The sequence below is a fragment of the Neovison vison genome, chromosome 10 (genome assembly GCF_020171115.1).
Source record: "Neovison vison isolate M4711 chromosome 10, ASM_NN_V1, whole genome shotgun sequence".
In the NCBI taxonomy this organism is placed as follows: Eukaryota; Metazoa; Chordata; class Mammalia; order Carnivora; family Mustelidae; genus Neogale; species Neogale vison.
In genome coordinates, this window is record NC_058100.1 from 60,988,722 (window position 1) to 61,011,500 (window position 22,779).

A 22,779-nucleotide genomic window follows, 5' to 3' on the forward strand; every position below is an offset into this window, starting at 1 on the left:
CAAGAAGTTAGTGCAAAGGTGAATCAGTGCACCACGTCTCCCTGTAGATTTGCTTCAAAATGATATAGGAGGCAGGAAGAAGGTACCCGTGACCTAAGAATGGCCAGGAGGTGGTTGCCGTCAAAGCTGGTGATGGATACCTGGGCTGATGGTCCTCCTCGGTCTTCTTCGTATGCTTCAAACTCCCCAAAGTAGGGAAAGGGCAAGATACTGTTCAAGGGCACGCACCTGCCATGAGAAGGCAAGGAAGTCCTACAGACCTAACCCAGTCTAGTGCACACACACAACACTGTACTCTAAACCTTAAACTGACCAAAAGAGGAGCTCTTAAGTGATAACTATGTGTGGGGACAGACCGTAGCTAATCCTACAAGGGGAACCTTTCCTCAACATTCCTGTATCAAATCGATACATTGTATACTTAAACTTACACAATGTTGCAAGCTAAAGGTATTTATCTCAATGGTTGTGAAGCCCCCAAGGCTCCACAGGCTTCCCGAGCTTTATAAAGACATGGAGCAAACTCCATTACGGTGACAGCAGGTGCAGGTGTGGATAAAGGCACAAGAAATTCAAACTTCAAGGTGGCGGTTTCCACTTCTCTCCTTGCATGAAGAAGCTGTTTATTTTCTATTTGTGTTTATTTTGGCAGAGATGCTGACTAGAAGTGAGACGGATAGAAGGCAGGACAGAGGGAGAAGAAAAAGGCAAGAAAGCAGGGTCGACGTCAATGGAGAGGACCCGACCTCCAGCAGTCCACGGGCTGGACAATCAGCCCTGAGCAGTCCCATCTTCACAGATGGGTCGCTGGACATGGGTCCTCCACTTCATTCTGGACTCACCACTCGCCAGAGAGCACCGGCATGGAGGACAGGTGTCTCTCGTCTCACCAACACAAGGCTTAGAGTAAGTACTCAGTGGAGGAAACAACCTAGTTCCCAGTGCAAAGCAGGTGTAATTTTAAAGCAATCACATGTCATCCTGATTTCAAAACTCCTCCAGAATTCGGGGAAAATTCTAGTATAACCTGTAGTAAGTAGATGTATTTCTGCCTTATCCCTGTCCTTGAACCATTAGTGACAAGAACACACCTCTCACTGAGGGGGCTCAGGCCGTTCCTGGCTCCCTCTAATTAATACTGTCTCCCTTTCTCACACTTACATAGGACTCCCTGAAGATCCCGCCCACATCCTAAGCCTGAGTCAGCAAACTACAAAGCCAAATCCAGCCCGACACCGATTTTTGTCCAACCTGGGAGCTAAGAATGGTCTTTATGCCTGTTAAGTCGTTGAAAAAAATCAAAAGAAGAATATTTCGTGACATGTAAAAGTTATATTCAAATTTCAGTTGCCATAAATAAAGTTTTATTAGAACACAGATGCATTCATTCTTTGCTACACCATGTGTATTTTCCCACTACAATGGGACAGTCCAGTTGTTGCAACAGACACTATATGCTCAACAAGGCCCAAAATAGTTACTTTCTTGCCCTTTGCAGGAAAAAACTTGCCAACTCCTGGTCTACTCTTTTATTTTCCCTCTAAAGCCTTATCATCCAAGAAGTTAGCCACATTAAGCCATTTAAATTTTAATTTTAGCTAGGTCAATTAAAAAATTCAGCTTCCACATTTTATTTGCTCAAAAACCACATCTGTTTGGTAGCTACTAAATGGTACAGACACAAAATATTTCCATCATCACAGGAAGTTCTGTTATATAACTCTGCTTTGGAGACATATAGGATAAGTCAAATCACTGTAGCACAAGGAATCCCCTTAAGTATTGTCGGCTATCCTGAACCTGGCAAATCTTTGTTCTTTAAGCTAACTCTCTCCAACCTTTCTATAAACTGGCACTAAGCTGTCTCGTCATCCTGATTGCCCTCTGCTGGCGTTATGGGTTGGAAATGTCCATACTAAAATGTGACTGTCAAAAATAAGTGCCACATTCTAGATGAAGTCAGCTTAGCACAGAGAGCAAACATATCACCTCCTCTGTTCTGTAACCTATGTCTCTGTTAATGCAGCCTGATAACATTAGCTTTTTTGTTTCTATATCACAGCCCTGGCTTCATTCTGACCTTGCACTGCCTAAAAGCCCCAGATCTTTCTCATGGGCTCATTAAACTCAGTTTAATAATTCACATTGTTCTGTATGCACATTGTTGGATTTGAAGGCCTAAGAGCAAGAACCGAACTTTATTCCTCTTTATCCCTTTTCCTCCCTCTTTGGTTTGGTCCATCAGTCCAGTCTGCTGAGATACGATCTATCTCCCAAGCACAAATCCTAATGAACCTAATGTCCTTGATACGCACATCCATGTTCACCCAGACACAGGTGCGAACTGATCAGAGACCAGGGCAGAGCCTGAAGTTCGCCCTTCCTTGCTCCCACGAGGCTGGCATCAGCAACCCTTCAGCCTGTTATCTATCCAATTACACAGAAAATTCACCATATTTCAATGAAACCTAAAGGCAGTCCCTGGATGGCTTTAGAACCCCACAACCATTGGTGTTCCACATACCAGCCCAAAGAGGCAGGGAACCCAGGAGGAAATGAGTCAGACCCTGAGCTGTGGCTGTGACTGTCCAAGTCCCATCCCGCCTCATCCCGGTGCAAGGGCTGGGAGGGGAGTCTGGAGTGAAGGTGCGTGAAGGAGGGGGGGGACCCTGGGGACTCGGAGCTGCTGAGTGCGTCTGAGATCCAGGGCCGGGCCTGGAGGAAGGAGTGAAGAAAGGAGTAAGCTCTGAGCATGACTTCGGCCCCAGAGCTCTGTGACACAGCAGGCACTCAGCAGTGTTTCCTGAGCCGGTGCTGGCACTGGGCACAAGGAGGACAGAGGCTTCAGCATCCCCGCCTCCCGGAACACTCATGAATCCATGCCTCGCTCACGTGACAACTTGTTTGTTTATTACATACTCGCCACACCGGGGCCCTGGGCTTCAAGTGCACACTTCTGATTGTTTAACCTTTGGCCACCCTGTGAAGTAGGTACTATTATTGTCCCCGTCTTAGAGGCCAAGAAGCTGAAACCAAAAGTAGTTACAGTCCTTGCCCAGGATCACTGCTCTGGCCCCAGGATTCACACCAAGGCCTCTCTTGTCGCTGACCTCGGGGCAGTTAGCTTTACAAGGCTCTGCCTCCCAAGACACATGGAGGGGAGGAAGCGGGATTCCAAGGACATCCAGAATGAGCAACTGTGTCTGTGGAATGAAAGCTTCCAGGGTCTCCTGGAGGGGCTCAGTCGGTTAAGCGTCCAACTCTTGATTTCAGCTCAGGTCCTGATCTCACGGTCATGAAATTGAGCCCAGCATCAGGCTCCAAGCTCAGTGCAAAGTCTGCATGAGATTCTCCCTCTCCCTCTGCCCCTCCCTCCCAACTCTCTCTCTGTAAGCAAATACATAGAATCTTAAAGGAAGAAAGAAGAGAAGAGAAAAGAAAGGAAAGGAAAAGAAAACTTCCAGAACATGTGAGAGTTAGGTCACCCTCTTCTTAGCACTCATTCATGGTCTCCCAGCCCCCACCTCCTGAGCAGGGTCCGAGCCCGGGAGACACAGGTGGTGCGGTGGGCATGGCCCTGTGCATGCTGTGTGTTTAACTTCATAAGGAGCCGAGAAACTGCTTTCCCAAGAGGCTGTACCACCTCAGCGCACTGCCCCCCAGGAATGAGTGAGAAGCCTGGCATCCTTGCCAGCCCTGTGTCAGCTTGGATTTCTTCTACTTCAGCCATTTCCATAGGTGTGTAAAGGTGTCTCATTTTGTTTTAATTTGCATTTCTCCAATGACTAATCAGAGATGTTGAGCATCTTTTCATGGGCTTAATCACCCCGTGTATGCTTTCTTTGGTGAAGCATGTGTTCAGATCATTTCCCCATCTTTTTGTTTTTAAGCTGTTTTCTTATTGATGATTTTTGAGAGCTCTTTATATATTCTGGATGCAAGTCCTTTGTCAGATATATGATTTGGCAATATTTTCTTCTGCTGTGTGGACTGTCTGTCTATTCTTAGTAGCATGTTTCTCAGAGCAAATGTCTTCTTACCACTTTTCGGTTTAACCAATGTATCTCTTTCTCTTTTACTGATCAGACTTCTGGTGTTGGATCTAAAAACTCCTAAGGCTATACAGATATTTCTAGTTTTTTTTCTAAATAGCATTTTATTTATGGGAAGGTTATGATTTTTTGAAGATTTATTTAGAAAGAAAAACTGGGTGCACAAGATGGGAGAGGGGCGGAGAGAGAGGGGGCGAGAGTCGCAAGCCTGTGCCCCACTGAGCATGGAGCCCAACACCAAGCTCCATCTCACAACCATGAGATCATGACCTGAGCCTAAATCAAGAGTTGGACGCTTAACTGACGGAGCCACCCAGATGCTCCTCTTTATGGGAAGGTTTATTAAGATACAACTCCAATTTCTGTAATACATGTAGGACTATTTGGGTCAATTCGAGTTCTGAGAGTTTGCAGGAACTGGCCCATTTCATCAAAACTGTCACGTTTACAGGCTGCACTTGAACTCAGGGGCCCCCTGGATGTTTCACTTTCTCTTGTAGGCCATCTCCTCTCCCTGTTTTCTCACCAAGCTTGAGACGGAGGTTCCAGTGGGCATAGACAAAGGCTGGAAAGGGCAGCCGCAGGTGAGCAGGGACAAAGCTAGAAGAGGGGTTCTCCCACCGGCCGAGGACCAGGGACTCTGGAGACCCAGATTGCCTGGGACCTCCTGGGCTGGGCCAGGCAGATAGGGCAGAAGCAAGGCCTGGGGTGGAAATCGAAGGTTTGCCGGAGACAAGAGGGAGACAGGAGGTCAGATGCCAGGACCTGGACGTGTGCCAAGCTGGAGACTCAGGAGAGGCCGAGACAGGCCGGGGGAGTCTGCAGCCAAGTCAGGAAGAAAGGGGGTCACAAGCAGAGGAAGCACGTGGTGTGAGGCTATTTCTGTGAACACCGAGCTCTGTCTATGCCAACACTAGGCACCAAGGTCCAGCGGCCCCCAACCCCAACCTCCACAAGGTCATGGAGCAAAGACTCACTGTCCACCGGAGCCCCCATGAGGGGCCTCCCCCGGGCTAGAGACACCCCCTCCCAGCAGCAAATCAGCCCCTAGTGTCAGGCAGGAGCAGCAGGGACCCACCTCAAGAGGTGGGGAAACACTGAAATACTCCAGAAGCATCTCAAAGGAGCCTTCCTTCTTCAGGCCCATGGCATGGATAACCAGGCGATTAAAAATTACCATGCTTGCCTGAAACAGTTATTTGCTAAAAATAACCGTGCTGGACTGCAGCAAAGCCTCCCTGGAAGAGTAAGAAAACGGCTGAAATCTCAACCTGCAGGAGCTAATGAGTCCCCAGGGCTGCCCCACCGAGAGCTCAGCATTAGGAGAAGCCTCTTCTCTGGAACATTCTCTCCCCTGCCTCCACTCCACAGTGCCCTCTGGCTTCCGAAAGCTCTTACGTGGGTGAGCCCTCGGGACCGTGGGTCTGTGTCGTGTTATCTCACTGCAGTATTCGATCTGCTCACGCCCTGAGCACCCTGGAGAGGCATGCCCCCTTGTGTCTGGGCACGGTGAGTGAGCAGCACCCCCTACCCCTGGAGCCCGTCCTGGGATCCAGAATCAGCTGTGCTCCACCCAACCCCATGTACTGTTTCTCCACAGTCGACAGGCTAGGAAGGAGGTGCTGACTTCCTGAACATGCCCAGCCCTGTTCTTAGCCTCAGAACACAGCAGTGAGCGAGCTATGACCCGGTCGTCACAGGGTTTATCATGGGGACTGTGGAGGGGGTGATAGGAAGAAACACAACTGAGGTACATCAGGGAGGACTCCAGGGAGGGATTGCGTCATCCGAGAGATGTGAATGACCAGGAGGTGGACATGGAAGCTTCCAGAAGGAAGTAAGGCCACAGAGGCCCCAAGAAGGGAATCAAGGTCTACAGCAGGGAGAGGCAGAAGGGTCAACAGCAGTCGCAGCCCACTGATGGAGAGATAACAGGTGGTGAGGTCAAGAGCAGGGATGGGCCCAGAATCCCATCACACGGAGCTCCTGTAGTCACACTCCTTGAGGTAGGCCCTCTGGGGTCGCCGAGCCACCCCCTGTCCCCAGGCACTGTGGCCTCTGGGTGGCTTGCGGAACGGAGCACGTCTGCCGCTTGTGGCCTCTCAACCTGACCCAGGGAGCGGTCTGGATGTGACCGAGGGGCCATCGGTGACAGGTCAGTGCTTGTGAACCCAGCACCAACCACACCCACCCAGGAGGTGCTGGTGGGCTGGTGATTTTCAGACCCAGTGAAAAGTCAGTATTCAGAGGCAGTGAGAAAAGACCATGCATCCTGGCTCGTCAAGCTCAGGAAGCCACAGATGAATTTGGCTTCCCTACCCCGGAAAGGAACGGGACTTTGGGAAAAGCAGGCCACAGTTTTCTAGTGGAAGAGGGCACGTGGCTGGGACCCCCAGAATTTCTGCCTACTGTCCCATCCAGCTGCAGGGTCTGTGCTCAGACCCCCACAGACAGTAAGGCCACCTGGGCCAAGTTCCTCTCTTGATTTCTCCCTGCTGTGAGCTAGACGACGACCCCTACCCAAAGTCTTGTCCTCAGACCTGGCCTTATCTGGAAGCAGGGTCTCCAGATACATCAGTTAGAATGAGGTCATACCTGATTACAGACCGGAAAGCCAGGGACAGTGTCCTTAAAAGAGAAAAGGACACGACACTGCAGTGTTGCAACTCCAAACCAAGGGGCAGCATGGCTTGTCGGGGACCACCACCAGCCAGGAAGATGAAGGAGAGCTCTTCCCTCCTTGACGCCCCACCGTCACCTTGACTCCAGACTTCCAGCTTCCAGAACCAGGCGTTTAAAGCCACCAAGGCAGTGGGAGCCTGTGAAGGCACTCCACTTGCACAACGTCTGAAAGTTCTGCTGTGACGTCATCGGGAAGCAATGGCTTTGGTTGCACCAGTAAAAGTTGGGGTGAAAGAAATATTGCTAACCCAAAAAAAGTACTTCCCCAGGGAGGCGGGATTTACACGTGCCCCAAGCCACACTCAGAATGCACTTGTGATTTAGAGTTAAGTCCAGTGTATGTTTTGTTTTTTTAAGCAGGCTCCCCGCTGGAGCCAAGTGTGGAGCTTGAACTCAAGATCCCTGAGATCAAGACCTGAGCAGAGATCAAGAGGCAGACACTTAACAGACTGAGCCCCTCAGGTGCCCCCCAAATCGGGTTTTTGTGTCCTCGTCATGTTTTGTCCCAAAAACACAGCAATTCCTACAAACCACAGCCTAAGGCCCTGTGAGGGTCAGGAGCTCCATGGGACGGGAGAGGGGTGATGGATGGGAACAACTTGACTGCTTGGGACATGCATGTGGTTTAATGTCTCGTCCTGGTTCTACGTGTCACACTGGTGCGGCTGTGAGTCCCAGTGTCCCTGATCACCACTCCTAAGCTGCTCTAAGGATTTGCTACAATATGTCTCAGCCCCTAGGAAGAAAGAGGCTTTGGCTCCACACTCATGGATACCAGCTGCTTCCTTGGTCCTGGCTCAGCTCCTGGCATCACGTGGCCTGTGAAAAAAAGGTCTCTGACACTTGACCTACTGCCCACCTTCTTTTCTAGAAAGGGTGCAGCAGAAGGGGGAGGGCTTAAACCTGCACTCAATGTCTCCATTTCTCTTCCCCGTGCTTTTACCGTCAGGCCACACAGATTCACCTCTTCCTACTGGAGAGTGAGAATGGTTTACTAAAGCACCCATCGGTATGAGGGGCCCCGTGAGGCATGACACAGCAGGCTTAGCGTGCACACCTCTACTTGCTAAGGGCTCTCCATCAAATAAATTGCTTAATCCTACCTGGCCAAGAGCTTAGAAAAGAAAAATATTTCAGACCAGCAGAGGGGGGTCTTGCCCTAACCTCACCCCCATCTCATCTCCATTTTAGTCAGCATTCCCACGAGAATTGGCTGGTGCAGTTACAAAGGCGAATCAAAGATCTGCAGGGTGGACCAGCAGCCTGAGGACACAGGAAAACTGATGCTGCAGCACCAGTCTGAAAGCCACCACAGCAGATCCCCTCTTGCTCAGGGGAGGTCAGTCTTTTGTTCTATTCTGGCCTTCAGCTGATTAGATGAGGCCCACCCATGTTATGGTGGATAAAACCTGCTTTAACTCGAAGTTGCTGATTTATTTTTATTTTCTTTCTTAGTTGTTTTTTTTTTTCAAATCCAGTATACTTAACATACAATATATTATTGGTTCCGGGTGTACAATAGAGTGATTCAACAATTCTCCACGTTATTCAGTGTTCATCCTAAGTGTAGTCTTAATCCGCTTCACCTGTTTCACCACCCCCCACCAACCCACCTCTCCTCTAATAACCACCAGTTTGTTCTCTAGAGTGAAGAGTCTCTTTCTTGGTTTGTCTCTCTGTTTCCTTGCTTGTTCTGTTTCTTAAATTCCACATATGAGTAAGATCATATTCCTCTGACTTATTATACTTAGCATTATAATCTCTAGCTCTATCCATGTTATTGCAAATGGCAAAATTTCATTCTTTTTTATGGCCAAATAATATTCTATAGGTAATTCTATCTAATTATCTATTCTATAGATATTCTATCTATACACCACATCTTCTTTATCCATTCATCTGTCAAGATGGACCCTTGGGCTGCTTCCATATCTTGGCTATTGTAGATAATGCGGCCGTAAACATCGGGGTGCATATACATTTTCCCATTAATATTTTCATATTCTTTGGGTAAATAACCACTAGTAGAAATGCTGATCTTATGATAGTTCTATTTTTAATATTTTGAGGATTCTCCATACTGTTTTCCACAATGGCTATGCCAGTTTGCTTTCCTACCAAGTGGGCACAAGGATTTCCCTTTCTCTGCAACCTAGCAAATATCTGTGTTTCTTGAGTAGTTAATTTGAGCCATTCTGACAGGTGCGAGGTGGTACCTCCCTGTGGATTTGCATTTCTCTGATGGTAAGTGATGTTAAGCATCTTTTCATGTGTCTGTTGGCCATCTGCATGTCCTCTTTGGGGGAAAAAATGTCTGTTTATGTCTTCTGCCCATTTTTAATTGGATTTTTTTGGAGTGTTGAGTTGTATAAGTTCTTTATATATTTTGGATACTAACCCTTTATCAGATATGTCATTTGCAATATCTTCTCTCACTCTATAGGTTTTCTTTTAGTTTTGTCTGTTATTTCCTTTCTGTGCAGAGGCTTTTCATTTTGATGAAGTCCCAGTAGATTATTTTTGCTTTTGCTTCCCTTGCCTCAGGAAACATATCTAGAAAAATGTTGCCACAGCCAATGTCAGAGAGATTACGGCTGTGTTCTCTTCCAGGATTTTTATGGTTTTAGGTCTCACGTTTGTCTTTAAATGAATCTGAGTTTATTTTTTTTAAAGATTTTATTTTTATTTCTTTGACAGAGAGAGAAATCATGAGTAGGCAGAGAGGCAGGCAGAGAGAGAGGAGGAAGCAGGCTTCCTGCTGAGCAGAAAGCCTGATGCGGGGCTCGATCCCAAGACCCTGGGATCATGGCCTGAGCCAAAGGTAGAGGCTTTAACCCACTGAGCCACCCAGACACCCTGAGTTTATTTTTATATAGTATGAGAAACTGGTACAGTTTTATTCTTTTGCATGTTGCTATCCAGTTTTCCCAACACAACTGATTGAAGAGACTGTCTTTCCCCCCACGGATATTCTTGTCTCCTTTGTTGAAGTTTAATTCGCCATATCATCATCATTTTATTTCTGGGACTATTCTGTTCCACTGATCTATGTGTCTGTTTTGGTGCCAGTACCACACTATTTTAATTACTACAGCTTTGTAATATAACTTGAAATCTGTAATTGTGATGCCTCCAGCTTTGGTTTTCTTTTTCAAGATTGCTTTCATTCCTAGGGGTCTTTTGTGGTTTCAGACATATTTTAGGATTGTTTGTTCTAGTTCTGTGAAAAATGCTGTTAGTATTTTGGTAGGGATTGCATTAAATGTGTAGATTGCTTTGGGTAGTAGAGATATTTTAACACTATTTCTCTTTCCAGTTCATCAGCACAGAATATCTTTCCATTTGTGTCATCTTCAATTTCTTTCAGCTGTGTTTCATAGTTTTCAGAATACAGCTCTTTCACCTCCTTGGTTACATTTATTCCTAGGTATTTTACTATCTTTGGTGCAACTGTAAATGGGATTATTTTCTTAATTTTTATTTGTGATGCTTCATTATTTGTATAGAAATGCAACCGATTTTTGTATATCAATTTTGTATCCTATTACCTTACCCAATTTATCAGGGTTTTTTTGGTGGAGTCTTCAGGGTTTCCTATATATAGTATCATATCATCTTCAACTAGGGGAAGTTTTACCTCTTCCTTACCAATTTAGATGACTTTCATTCCTCTTGTCTGATTGCTGCAGCTAGGACTTCCAATACTATGTTGAATAAAAGTGGTGAAAGCAGACATCCTTGTCCTGTACCTGACCTTGGGAAAAAAGCTCTCAGTTTTTCCCCATTAAGGATGATGTTTGCTGTGGGTTTTTCATAGATGGCATTTATTATGTTGAGGTTATGTTCCCTCTAAACCTACTTTGTTGAAGGTTTTTATCATGAATCGCTGTTGCACTTTGTCAAATGCTTTTTTAGTGTCTATTGAAATGATATATGGTTCTTATCCTTTCTCTTTTTTTATTAAGTTTGTTTTATTTTTTTATAAACATATAATGTATTTTTAGCCCCTGGGGTAAAGGTCTGTGAATCGCCAGGTTTACACACTTCACAGCACTCACCAAAGCACATACCCTCCCCAATGTCCAAAACCCCACACCCTCTCCCGACCTCCCTCCCCCTAGCAACCCTCAGTTTGCTTTGTGAGATTAAGAGTATCTGATGGCTTGTCTCCCTCCCAATCCCATCTTGTTTCATTTATTCTTTTCCTACCCCCAAACCCCCCATGTTGCATCTCCACTTCCTCATATCAGGGAGATCATAGGATAGTTGTCTTTCTCCAATTAACTTATTTCACTAAGCATAATACTCTCTAGTTCCATCCACGTCATTGCAAATGGCAAGATTTCATTTCTTTTGATGGCTGCATAGTATTCCATCGTATATATATATATACCATATCTTCTTTATCCATTCATCTGTTGATGGGCATCTAGGTTCTTTCCAAAGTCTGGCTATTGTGGACATTGCTGCTATAAACATTCGGGTGCACGTGCCCCTTCGGATCACTGCATTTGTATCTTTAGGGTAAATACCCAGTAGTGCAGTTGCTGGGTCATAGGGTAGCTCTATTTTCAACTTTTTGAGGACCCTCCATGCTGTTTTCCAGAGTGGTTGCACCAGCTTGCATTCCCACCAACAGTGTAGGAGGGTTCCCCTTTCTCCGAATCCTCACTAGCATCTGTCATTTCCTGACTTGTTTAATTTTAGCCATTCTGACTGGTTTGAGGTGGTATCTCATTGTGGTTTTGATTTGTATTTCCCTGATGCCGAGTGATGTGGAGCATTTTTTCATGTGTCTGTTGGCCATCTGAATGTCTTCTTTGCAGAAATGTCTGTTCACGTCCTCTGCCCATTTCTTGATGGGATTATTTGTTCTTTGGGTGTTGAGTTTGCTATGCTCTATAGATTTTGGATACTAGCCCTTAATTTGATACGTCATTTGCAAATATCTTCTCCCATTCTGTCAGTTGTCTTTTGGTTTTGTTAACTGTTTCCTTTGCTGTGCAAAAACTTTTGATCTTGATGAAATCCCAATAGTTCATTTTTTGCTTCCCTTGCCTTTGGCGATGTTTCTAGGAAGAAGTTGCTGTGGCTGAGGTCGAAAAAGCTGCTGCCTGTGTTCTCCTCAAGGATTTTGAAGGATTCCTTTCTCATATTGAGGTCCTTCATCCATTTTGAGTCTATTTTCATGTGTGGAGTAAGGAAATGGTCCAATTTCATTTTTCTGCATGTGGCTGTCCAACTTTCCCAACACCATTTGTTGAAGAGGCTGTCCTTTTTCCATTGGTCATTCTTTCCTGCTTTGTCAAAGATGAGTTGACCATAGAGTTGAGGGTCTATTTCTAGGCTCTCTATTCTGTTCCATTGATCTATGTGTCTGTTTTTGTGCCAGTACCATACTGTCTTGATGATGACAGCTTTGTAATAGAGCTTGAAGTCTGGAATTGTGATGTCACCAACTTTGGCTTTCTTTTTCAATATTCCTTTGGCTATTCGAGGTCTTTTCTGGTTCCATATAAATTTTAGGATTATTTGTTCCATTTCTTTGAAAAAAAATGGATGGGATTTTGATAGGGATTGCATTAAATGTGTAGATTGCTTTAGGTAGCATAGACATTTTCACAGTATTTGTTCTTCCAATCCAGGATCATGGTCTTATCCTTTCTCTTACTGAAAGGATAGGATGGGATGTATCACATTACTTGACTTGTGAATGTTGAACCACCCTCGAATGTGGGAATAAATCCCCCTTGATCATGGTAAATGATTTTTTAACATATTGTTGGATTTGTTTTGCTAATATTTTGTTGAGGATTTTTGCACCTGTGTTCATCAGGGATATTGGCCTGTAGTTCTCTTTTTTGTGTAGTTCTTTATCTTTTTGGTGTCATAGTAATGCTGGCCTTATAGAATGAATTTGGAAACTTTTCTTCTTCTATTTTTTTTTAAATTAGTTTGAGAAGAATAGGTACTAATTCTTCTTTAAATGTTTGGTAGAATTCACCTGGGAAGTCCTCCAGTCCTAGTCCTTTTGTTTTGGGGTAGTTTTTTGATTAAGGATTCAATCTCATTGCTGGTAACCAGGCTGTTTAAATGTTCGATTTCTTCCTGATTCAGTTTTGGGAGGTTATATGTTTCTAGGAATATATCCATTTCTTCTAGGAAATCCAATTTTTTAGCATATAATTTTTCATGATATCCTCTTTAGTCTTTTGTACTTCTATGGTGTCAGTTATTTTTCCTCTTTCATTTCTTATTTAGTTTATTTGAGCCTTTGTGAGTCTGGCTTTATTGATTTTGTTGATCTTCTCAAAGAAACAGCTTCTGTTTTATTGATCCATTCTGGTTGTGTGTGGGGGTGGGGTTAGTTTCTTTTTTGTTTATTTCTGATCAAATCTTTATTATTTCCTTCCTTCTACTGGTTTGGGGTTTTGTTTGTTCTTCTTTTTCTTTTTAAGTGTAAGATTAGGTTGTTTATTCGAGATTTTTCCTGCCCTCTGACCTGTGCTTATACTGCTATAAACTTCCCTCCTCCAACCACTTTTTTTGCATCCCAAAGATTCTGGACCATTGTGTTTTCCTTTTTCATTTGTCTCCATGTATTTCTAAATTTCCTCTTTGATTTCTTGGCTGACCAATTCATTGTTTAGTAGCAAGTTACTTAACCTCCAAGCTTTGGGTTCTTTTCAGAATTCTTTCTCTGGTTAATTTCTAGTTTCATAGAGTTGTGATCAGAAAAGATGCACGGTATGACTTCAATATTTTTGAATTTGTTGAGACCTGTTCTGTGGTTTAATATGTGATGTATTCTGGAGAATGTTCCACGCACACTTGAAAACAATGTGTATCCTGCTGTTTTAGGATGGAATGTTCTGAATATATCTGTTAAATCCATCTGTCCAATGAGTCATTCAAAGCCACTGTTCCCTGTTGCTTTTCTGTTTAGAGATGATTTATCTATTGACATAAGTGTGGTGTTAAAATCCCCTAATATTATTGTATTCTTATTGATTGCTTCCTTTATGTTTGTTATGACCTGCTTTGTGTATCTGGGTGCTCTGATGTTGAGTGTATAAATATTTACAATTGTTATGTCTTCTTGTTGGATTATTCCCTTTATGATTATATAATATTATTCTTCATCTCTTGTTAGTCTTGATTTTAAAATCTATTTTGTCTGATGTAAGTATAGCTACCCTTTCTTTTCACTTCCATTTTCATGATAAGTGCATCCCTTCACTTTCAATCTGCTCGTCTTTAAATATGAAATGAGTCTCTTGGAGGCAGCATATAGATAGGTCTTATTTTTTCTATCCATTTTGACACCCTATGTCTTTTGATTGGAGCATAAGTCCATTTACATTCAAAGTAATTGTTTAGGTTGACTGATAGGTATGTACATGTTGCATTTTGCTACTTGCTTTATTAGTTGTTTTTGTTCTTCTCTGTTCCTTTCTTCTATTGCTCTCTTTCATGGTTTGCTGGATTTCTTTAGTCATATATTTGGACTCCTTTCTCTTTATTTTTTGCACATCTATTACCAGTTTTGATTTGTGGATTTCGTTAGGTAACATTTTATGCATATAGCAGTCTATATATTAAGTTTGTGGGCACTTATATTTGAACTCATTCCTTACCCCCCACCCATTTTAGGTATATTGTGTCAGACGTTACATCCTTTTATTTTGTGAATCCTTTGACTGATTTTTATACTTATTTTTGCTGCCTTATGCTTCCTACTGCTCTTCAGCTTATAGTCTTTCCTATCCACTCAAAAAGTTCCCTTTAATATTTCCTGTAGGGCTGATTTAATGGTCATGAATTCCTTTAACTTTTGTTTGTCTGAGAAACTCTTTATCTCTCCTTCTATTTTGAATGAGAGCCTTCCTGGACAGGATATTCTTGCCTGAATGTTTTTTCTTTCAGCACTTTGAATATAGCATTCTACATTCTGGCCTGCAAAGTTTCTTCTGAGAAATCAGCTGAGAGCTTTAGGGGGTTTCCCTTGTATGTAACTGCTTTCTTTTCTATTCACACTTTTAGAATTCTCTCTTAATCACTGCGCTTTCCCATTTTAATTACTATGTATCTTGATGGTGACCTCCTTGGATTGGTTTTGGTGGGTGCTCTCTGTACCTCCTGGATCTGGATTTCTCTTTCTTTCCCCAGATTTGGGAAGTTTTCGGCTATTATTTCTTCAAATAAATTTTCTGCCCCCCTTTTCTTTCTCTTCTCCTTTTGGGATCCCTATAATGTGGCTGTTATTACGCTTGATGGTGTTGCTGAGTTCCCTGGCTGTATTCTTATTATATTCTAATTTTTTTCTCTCACTGCTCAGCTTGATTATTTTCCAGTACTCTGTCCTCCAGGTGGCTGATCCATTCTTCCTCTTGTTTATTATTTATTTCAGGTATGTATTTTTTATTTCATTTATTGCGTTCATCATCTCTGACTGGTTATGTTTCTTATCTCTTTTTTGGTGTCTTGCTTGAGGTCCTCCACTCTTAAATCTGGTGTGCGTCTTTATGACCTTTACTTTCAATTCTCTATCAGACATATTCTTACTCCATTTTGCTTAGGTTTCTTGCTGTGATTTTCTTTCCTTTGGGACACATTCCTCTGTCTCCTCATTCTGTATATTGCTTTTAGGAAAGTCAGCCATATCTCATGCACTTGGAAGTAGCAGCTTTATGAAGAACAGGTCCTGTAGTGCAGTGTCCCTTTTCCCCTGAACCTAGCACTTCAGGGCATCTCCCCTGTATGTTGTAGGCACCTTCCTGTAGTGGCAGAGCTGTGTTTGCCTTCAGTCCTGCCTGTGATGGCTCTCTGCCTGTTGTGGGCAGAGTCTTGTCCCTGTGGTGTTAGTGGGCCAGTCTGGGGCTGCCCTGGGCTTGAGTTGAGTCACACCAGGCGTTTACCAGAGATGAAGTAACCCCAAACTGCAGGCACTTTCCCTGTGTTGTCCCCTGAGCTTTTGGTGGTGGGCGGGGCCTGCAGTCAGACCAGCTGCCCACCCCAGCCCACTGCTGGGGTCATAGTCAAACTGGCCTGTGGTTCTCCTCCCCTCTCCCTTTGGCAGAACTCACTCTGGAGTGGGGCTGGCCCCTGTCTGGGCTGCTTGCACACTCACCCTGGAATGGGGCTGCCCCCAATCTGGGCTTCTTGCACACTCATCCTTGGAATGGGGCTGGCCCCTGTCTGGGCTGCTTTTACACTCACGCTGGAGTGCAGCTGGTCCTCATCTGGGGTGCTTGCACACTCACTCCGAAGTGGTGCTGGCCCCGATCTGGGCTGCACACAGACTGCCAGGTTTATGATACTGCTTTGGATGGATTCTACAGGGGTGTATTAGAGGGAGAGGTGCTCAGGAGAATGCAGGGGCGGAGCACAAAATGCCAGCAATATGTTGTGGGAGGGGACATGCAGCCATCCAGGAAAACTGCTGCAGAGGCTGGGGTAGAAGGAGCAGGTCTGAAGATGAGGACAGGGGTGGAGCCAGCTGTTAGCAAGCTAGGTGGACAGTGTTGGTGCTGCCGTGGTTCCCATAGGTGTCCTGTATCTAGGCCGGGGATGGAGGAGGGAAACAGCTCCTGCCAACCCTTTTGCTCTTAGAGAAGTCTCACAAAGACCCCTGCCCCTCCAGCATGAATTCTTATATTAGCAAATAAGCCTCCTCCTCACGTACCCCAGATGTTTTTCAAATTGCTGCTTCTGTGCTGTATCTCAGAGGGGCTGCTGGTTGTTCCATCTCTTTAAGGACAGGGATTCAGCTTCCCCTCACCCTGCCAGCTTTCCCAGAGCTTGCTCACTGATTTTTAAAGTTCCCGGTGTTAAGTCCCACTGATTTTAAGAACTGGTGGAGTTGGGCCCCTCTGGGTTTCAAAGCCAAATACTACGGGGATTTGTCTTCCCGGTGTGGGCCCCCCGTGCCTGGCTGGAGTCTGCTCCTCTTCCCTGCCTGCGTCTGCGGACAGCCTCAGGCCCATTTGGTTCCCAGCTGTCTCTGCCCATCCTATCCTCTTTGATGTGGACTCTCATCTACCTTTAGCTGTGGAGAGGCTGTTCTGCCTCTTCAGGTCATTTTCTGGGTCATTTAGGCTGACGTTGGTATGATCTAAGTGTCCCCGTGGGACAAGGTGAGCCCGGGATCTTCCTACTCCACCATATTCCCTTGAAGTCCCTCAGAGTCACTGGCTGATTTGTTCATCTCATCCAGAAACACCGTCCCAGGAACATGCAGACTAACATTGACCACATAACTGGGCACCATGGCCCCATCAAGCTGATGCAAAATTAAGCACCCAAACCCCCAGTAGCTGAGACTGAGCAGGCTCTGGGGCATGTTGGGACCTGGCCAGCAGGTGCAAATGGAGCAGCAGGACAGAATTATGCCCCCAGCAGGTGCTTTTCCCATGGGAGAAACCATCGTGAATCTTGGCATCTGTCAACGAGCTCATTTTAGGAAGGAGGCTACCCTAAAATAACTTGGGAAAAGAGTGTGATCCAGGCTGCTTCATTTAGGGACAAAGACCCTAAGGACCAGAGGAAAAAAGGACTTTCAGGATACTCTGTTCCCCCACAGCACACACGGCGGGGGGGGGGGGGGGGGCAACTGTCCCAGGAGCAGTGGCAGCCCTCCTTACAAATGGGGACTCCCTGAGCTGTGGGCTGCCAGGAAAAGGCCCCACAGAAGGATGCCCAGGCCAGGAGTTCTCCGAGCAGGGCCCAGGGTGGGATTGGATGATCTTACAGCAAGTGCATGTCACCAGCGCACTTCACAGCCCTCACCACCTGTATGTTCACAGATGGCACAGAGCCTGCGCTTGCAAAAAGGGCATCATGTACAAGTCATGGACTTGAGTTTGGGTCCTGGCTTTGCTCTTGACCATGTGATGTTGGACAACCTCTTTGCTCCCCCTACCATGCCTCATTTTCCTGATGTGCAAAATTAGCCCCCTGGGCTAGATCAGCATTTCTGAACACAGAAGAGGAATGGTATGCATTTTAGATTGACTCCAGGGGAGTTGTCAAAGCACAAGGGGGCAGAGGTCCTGTGCGGGATCTGCTCAACCCAAACCAGAGGGGAGCACTGCCGGGGCTCACTGAGAGGGACCCCTCCATCCAGCTCTACAAGCGTCCTGGAGAATGCTACCTCACCAGACCACCTGCAGCATCCCCCAGACAATCAAAGCCCAATTTAAGAGCCTCTTTGAGAACTTCAGACCCAAGCCACAGGTTCCTACTTGGCCTCTGATACTTACCTCCAGATACTGTTCATGGAGATGCCACTTTATGTCTATGCAAATACAAACTTCTTCAACATAGTAGCCTCCATCTCTAGACCCAAATTCGGAAACACAGCTTTGACCTGAAAAGTTAGTCCTAGCCCAGGCCACATATGTGAAGAACATGAAGGACACGTGTAAAGAGTCCCGCTGCGGTCTCTAGGGCACTGTGCACTAGAAGAGGAGAGGCTTCTGTTCACTGCTGCTGTGTGATGGAAAACACAGAGGCTGTCCTCTGCCCCCATTCCTGGCACAAAGCTCCTAAAATCCTTCTCCTGCCCCCAGGGATAAGGGCACTAGGAGCATCTTTTGTCCTAAGGAGGGAAATCTAAGTGGGTTCCTGGATGGCGGCTGGGTGCCAGGAAGCCTGAGCCATGATTGGAAGCTTGGGATTTTCAAACTCACCTCCCCACCCTCTGGAAAGGGGAGAGGGTAGAGGTGAAGTGAGAGTTGGTCACGCCTATGTGAGGAAGCCTCCATAGAATCCCAATAGCTCGGGGTTCAGAGAAGCTTGAGGGTTGGCGAGCACATCCACACTGAGAGGGTGATATGCACCCCAACATCACAAGGACAGACAATCCTGCATTTGGCACACCCCAGACCTCACCCTATGGATCTCTTCATCTGGCTGTTCATCTGTATCCTTTACCAAATCCTGTAATAAACTGATGAGTGGGTTTCCCTGAGTTCTTTGAGCTGTTGTAGCAAATTAGTCAAACCCAAGGAGGGGTCTCGGGAACTTCTGATTGGTAACCACGTCGGGCAGAAGTTGTGGGTCACCTGGAGACCTACCTGCTACCTGCTGTTGGCACCTGAAGTGGGGGACGGTCTCGCAGGACCAAGCCCTTCCCCTCTGGGGTCTGCGCTGTCTTCGGGTAGACAGTAGCAGAACGGAGTAAAATTGTAGCCCGTGGAACTGCGTCGGAGAATCGTGGTGTGGGAGAATCTCAGTGTGGGAAAACCTCCACCCATCAGGTGACCAGAGTGAGGGTTGTGTGTGAGCAGGAGGGGAGACACCACAGGGGGGACGAAACCACATCTTTCTTTTATGGCTGCCTCCCCCACACCTGAATTGGGGCAGGCACACTGAAGCTGCTCAGTAAGTATCTACTGAGAAAATGAATGAATGAATGAGTTTGCCCGTCTTTGTATCCCCGGCCTCGCATTTATGACAGCTGGTAAATCAGTTCATGAACAAATGTGAAGGATTTCTACATTTCTCAAACCACCTTCACAAATTCTTCATTATTTCCTCGCAGCCATCCAGCCAGCTCTCCCTGCAGACAAAGCAGGGATGTCCTGCTACCCTACACCGTCTTCCCAGGGTAGATGTGTTCGCTTAAGGACAAATTTTCTCTGCAACCGTGTTGGAGCCCTGGGGAATCCAGGGTATGGGAGGGCAGTCCCCCGAGGCAGGTCGCGGATTCGGGGCTTCTGTCCACACTCACCAATTAACTAGTGATTTACCCACATTTGGGAGTGTGTAAGGATACTCCACCTTATAAAAAAATTATTTGGGGTGGTTTATCAGAACTTTATAAATAGTGAAAAAAACCAATGAAAATAAAAATTAGGGTCAGAAAATAATTTGAACCTGAATGAAATTTTGAAAAGTTGTGAGGAGGAAATACACACACACCTGAAGACCCCAGGACTCCAAAGAGCCAACAGTTAGGATCCCCACTTCCCTGAAGCGAAAGCGGGAAGAGAAACCCAGGGCACAGCTCTCAACATCATAAAAAAAGGGTACACATTCGTCCAAGGAAACAAATTTCCCCTCAACACACACACCTGAAATTGCTCACAGCACAGATCTTAACCCAGCAGAGGATACAGCACAGAACCAGGAGTTGGACTTTTTACTGTAGCCTCCCTCAACAGTGGCTGAGAAACAGCACCGATATGTGGCCCAGAAGAAACAGTTGATGGGTCAGGCAGGGTTTATGCACTTCCATAATCTCCCACTAACCTACCTTCCCCCCAGGGGCCACAGCAGTCAGAGCACAGGCAAGAGGAGGCCAGGATCCCCAGCAAAGACCAGGCTGCTCTCTCCTGCCTGGATGTCCGTTTTCCTTCCACCTGAAGGTGAGTCTCCATTTGTCCCTCCAGATGCCTCTCCGCTCTTCTCCCTCCTGCTCTCCAAAGAGTGCACCAACTGTCCTTCCTCACCTGCTGGCTGTTCATCACTTTAGGCCAATAGGAGGTGCCCGAGGGAGACCACAGTGTCCTAGGGGGCACCTATTCCCCGTTCCCTTCCTGCCAGACAGTGGTGGCTCAGAGTCTGTGCTCCTCCAGTCAAGGACAGCCTAATGACCTTGGGAGCTCTCCGAGATGGCCCCTGGGGAAGTGCTCTCTGTCTTGCTGGGACCCTAACTGAGGCAGGAGCCGAGGGACCTCGAGAGCAGGCCAGTTGCCTTTCCTACCAACCAAGTAAATACAGACTCTGGATACATCCCAGCACGTGAGTGGATGACTGGTCCCTGCCTCAACATCCCAGCCACAGGGCACAGAATTACTTTACCCAGGGAAATTTCCAAAACAAGCACGACCAGCGACTGGCTGCTTTCGCCGTTTAGTGGAGAATTTTGTTTATTTCAACCCCAGTCACGTGGCTGTGGAATATTTGGTTTTAAACAGCACAGCCTCCCCATGAATTCTCCAGGCTGAATTATTTATACAGCATGTCCCTAAATAACTGAGGTCACTGACCTGCTCGGGGTGGTTACTGGTTATACACGATGAAACTTTGCAAGATGCCTGACAATTCTGGTTTTATTTTTTTAAAGATTTTATTTAGGGCACCTGGATGGCTCAGTCATTAAGCATCTGCCTTCAGCTCAGGTCATGATCCCAGGGTCCTGGGATCGAGCCCCATATCAGGCTCCCTGCTCAGTGGGGAGTCTGCTTCTCCCTCTCCCACTCCCCCTGCACATGTTTCCTTTCTTTGTGTCAAATAAATAAATAATTAAAAACAAAGATTTTATTTATTTATTTAATTGATGGGGGGGGGGCATGAGCAGGGGGAGGGGGCAGAGGGAGAAACAGAACCCCCCAGAGGTTTCCTTCCTTGAGAATGGCAAAGGCCAAGTGGAGGAAAGGGACACATTCTGTGCCAGCCCAGCTGATAGACCAGCGAAATACTGGCTGCTGAAATAAATGATCAGTCGGGTTCTGTTTTCTTCCTACAGCGCTGCTTGGCCAATCACGTCTCAAACTGGGAGGGCCTCGTGGTTAAATGGAGGGTATTTTATGAGGCCGAGCCTGGGCATTCCATGTGTCTCTTCCTTCAATCCGTGGATCTGCATTTCTCAGATCAGTGTTGTACGTGGGGAGCAATTGGGTGTCAGGCATTTCTACATCTCTACAGATGGGTTGTACACACTTCTCACAGGACTGCACCTGTCGCCGTCCCCTCTGTGGACGCGAAGCTGTGTGAGCTCCGTGTAAACACTGGGTGCCGATGCTTTGTGCCACATGTCAGTGTGGCCCTCTTCCAGGCCAGAAACCTGTTTCAATCAAATAAGGCTCCTGGGTTAAAGCCACTCTTGCTTTTTTTACCTGAAGCTCAGAGATTTGGAGCTCCTTTTAGGTAATCTTGATGCCTGTCCCCTTGTTCTGGAGCTTGTTGTTGCTTTTAAGCAGAGAGCATATTCCGTGCGCTGCTGATTCATCTTCCTTCTTCTCCCTCTTGGTCCTAAGCGAAAAGTGGCCTTAATAGACACTTCACTCAGCAACTGTCTGAAATCTTGTTCTAAAAACAGAATCAGGGGTGCCTGGGTGGCTCAGTCAGTGAAGGGTCTGCCTTCCTCTCAGGTCATGATCCTGGGGTCCTGGGATCAAGCCCCGCTCTGCCTGCTCAGCTTCTGCCCGGCTGGTCTGGGAGGACGGGAGCCAGGCGTCCCGCAATCCTCAGAGGCGACACAACTCACATCAGCAATTGTAACCCCACCACCTGGTGCAGGCTGGCTTGATCCTGCCTCCCTGGGTCTGATTTCTGGAAGTCCTGAAAGATGACCCTATGGGGGACTCTGCTATCTTTCCTGCTCCCTCTGCATTTATGTGCTTTGTACAGCTGGGATGCCTTCTCAGCCACCTGGCCCCATAGTGACCAGAAGGGGCTGTCAGGCAACACTGCTTAGCCCTTGTCTACTGCCAGCCCTCAGCCTTGAGTCCATACCGCAAAGCCCCTGTCCTCCTGCAGCGGACAAATGGATGAAGCCCAGCCGACTGCAAAGGAAAGGATGGCCTGGGCAGGATTCGGGTGCCAACCTCCCCACTAAACTCATCAGACCCGCTGGCAGGGGCACAGATTAGCCAGCAGCCCCCCAGGGACTGCAGTCCACCACCTCGTGTGCAGTCCCAGTCTAGGAATCCCAAAGTGACCCCCACCACCTTGCTGATCTGCCTCGGTACAGACACTGTCTGCTCCAGCCTCTGGCCGTGGTACACAGACCTAGAAGAGAGGCCTGGTCAAGGTCATGGGCCAGCTCTCTGCTCTCCTCCCAAACCCAGAAATCACTGGTCAGACTCCCAGGCCACTACTTCTGCTTTGCAAGAAGAGGCAGCAGGTCAACAATTCCATGAAAGTGTTGCAACCACGCCACAGACTAAGGAATGCAAACACAGGTAACAACAAGATGTTATTCTACACATATCAGATTGAAAGAGAAATTTAATCTGTGCTGCATACGCGGCTGTCGGGGAGGCAGGAGATAGAAACCTGTTCAGTGCTGCTGAGAACATGAATGCATACAGCCTGG

At 46.5% G+C, this 22,779-nt stretch overlaps 1 protein-coding gene across 1 annotated transcript in view; it reads right to left on the reverse strand.

Annotated features, from left to right (window-relative positions):
• The window catches only part of CNIH3 (cornichon family AMPA receptor auxiliary protein 3), an 89,126-nt gene that overhangs the window by 42,345 nt on the left and 24,002 nt on the right, over positions 1-22,779 (reverse strand). The gene's annotated exons all lie outside the window — the stretch shown is intronic.